This window comes from Palaemon carinicauda, chromosome 35, assembly GCF_036898095.1.
Source record: "Palaemon carinicauda isolate YSFRI2023 chromosome 35, ASM3689809v2, whole genome shotgun sequence".
In the NCBI taxonomy this organism is placed as follows: Eukaryota; Metazoa; Arthropoda; class Malacostraca; order Decapoda; family Palaemonidae; genus Palaemon; species Palaemon carinicauda.
This window is the reverse complement of record NC_090759.1, coordinates 33927652-33930595: the sequence shown is the minus strand read 5'-3', so window position 1 is coordinate 33930595 and position 2944 is coordinate 33927652.

Here is a 2944-nt window from a genome sequence, read left to right as displayed (position 1 = left end):
TTATTTTACTTTATTTATCGGATTATATATATATATATATATATATATATATATATATATATATGTATATATATATATATATATATATATATATATATATATATATATATATATATTTTATATATATGTATATATATATATATATATATATATATATATATATATATATACATATATATATATATATATATATATATATGTATATATGTATATATATATATATGTATATATATATATATATATATATACATATGTATATATATATATATATATATATATATATATATACATATGTATATATATATATATATATATATATATATACATATGTATATATATATATATATATATATATATATATATATATATACATATATATATATACATATGTATATATATATATATATATATATATATATATATATATATATATATATATATATATGTCTACTTTTGGCTTCCATTTATGTACAACCTGAGGTTACCGTTATCCAATCGCTATTGGTTCGCAAATTATACGCTATGTATTTGGAATGCATTCTTATAATTCGTAGTAATTCGTAATATGGATGTGTTAGATACGCTGTACATTCGGTATACATACACGATACATACGCTCCCATTCCGCTAACAACACGCAATTACCCGTAAGTTGCGGATAAAGCCCGAACACAACGAATGAATTACAAATGTATTGAATATGAAATTCGAATGTATTATGAACTCCCATTCGCAGTCAAAATCTTTAGCCTTTCAAAATCCTGGGAGCGGAAGAATCAACCAGTGCGGATGCATCGCGAACATGTGCGGAGGTTGGCCAATTGATTTCATCATGAATCACGAATAATGAGCATGTTTAGCGAATTTCGTTCGCCATTCTGTCGCAATTCACTCGCAAGTCCTGTGGGACAGGGCCTCGGATTCATTCTGGGTAAGGCAAGCTGGTTTCCAGAAGAAAGCTGCTGTGGCGGAGGTCTGCACTATGAGCTTTTCTAGTTAATTCCTATAACAATCGATTTCCTTGTATGATCGAATATTTACAATTTCCTCATTTAGGTATTAGAGATAGGCACTTAACTCGCACAATCGACATTGATATCCCATTAGAATCAGTACTTGCCAGAAATTGTCGAATTTCTAATTACCTCCGCCAACGAAGTTGGAAGGAGGTTATGTTTTCGCCCCTGTTTGTGTATTTGTTTGTGAACAGCTTACTGGCCAAAATTTTAATCGTAGAGTAATGAAACTTCTAGGGATTAACTGTTATGTAAAAAGCTAGAAATGATTAAATTTTGGAAGGTCAAGGGGAATGTCACGGTCAAGCAAAATGTCTAAATCACGTAATCAGCCATAAGTTTGGACATCGTTGTTACAGAGACTTTAAACCTGGTTCATATTTAAGTGTATGACAATCCACGCCAATTAATAAATGTTAATGTCAAAGGTCAAGGTCGAGATATAAGCTGCCACGGCGGAGGTCTGCTATCTACTTAGTACCCCTCTAGTTGAATATGATTTCAGTAACTACTACCTTCATTACCAATTTCTACGACGTTAACCATTGCTTAGATCTATGATTTCAGTAACTACTTCCGCCAACACCAATTTTTGCGACGTTAACCTTTGCTGAAATCTATGATTTCAGTAGCTACTTCCGTCAGTACCAATTTCTGCGACGTCAACCTTTGCTGAAATCTATGATTTCAGTAGCTACTTCCGTCAGTACCAATTTCTGCGACGTCAACCTTTGCTGAAATCTATGATTTCAGTAGCTACTTCCGTCAGTACCAATTTCTGAGACGTCAACCTTTGCTGAAATCTATGATTTCAGTAGCTACGTCCGTCAGTACCAATTTCTGCGACGTCAACCTTTGCTGAAATCTATGATTTCAGTAGCTACTTCCGTCAGTACCAATTTCTGCGACGTCAACCTTTGCTGAAATCTATGATTTCAGTAGCTACTTCCGTCAGTACCAATTTCTGCGACGTCAACCTTTGCAGAAATCTATGATTTCAGTAGCTACTTCCGTCAGTACCAATTTCTGCGACGTCAACCTTTGCTGAAATCTATGATTTCAGTAGCTACTTCCGTCAATACCAATTGCTACGACGTCAACCTTTGCTGAAATCTATGATTTCAGTAGCTACTTCCGTCAATATCAATTTCTACGACGTCAACCTTTGCTGAAATCTATGATTTCAGTAGCTACTTCCGTCAATACCAATTTCTACGACGTTAACCTTTGCTTAAATCTATGTTGTTCCGTAACCCAATACAAACCATTGCTATTTCCATGGGGTAACATTTGGCGGAGCTGAATGACGAGCCATTAAAATTAAACGAGGGTTAACTAACCCCTTGCTAATTAGCAGGGGGTAGGGAAGGGGTAGCTAGCTACCCCTTCCCCCCTCACACACTGTGAATAGCTCAATTCACTTTTGGCTCGGGTGATGATCAGACGTCTCTGCTCTCACCCTCGCTTGACAGCCTTTAAATTCTGCTTTCTCTTTATCTAGTGTGTGTGAAGTTGGCCTCGACTCTACGATGCGTACTTGCCCTGGAGTTCCTAAGCGTTCATGTGGGACGTTTATGTCCTCTTTGGAGACGGACCCTCACGCCCTTTGCCCCCTTTGCCGAGGTCAACGGTGTGACAGGGAGAATGTGTGCAGTGAGTGCAGGGAGTGGCCTGCCTCCCAGTGGGAGAAGTTCGGCCGTAGACGCAAGAAGAAGCCCAAGAGAGACCGATCTCCTTCGAAGGTGACTTTGAAGAAGGAGGTCTCTAGGGTTTCTCCTTGCGCCGCCCGAACCTCCTCCGAAGGTCTCCCTCGTCCGGCTTCACCTGTGAAACCGCCGAGTGAGATTGCAGGTCCTAGTGGTTTTTGCCAACCTCGTGGTGGTGGAGAGGGCGTGGCCTCCCTTAGCGAGGTTGTTCCCTCTCCTCCC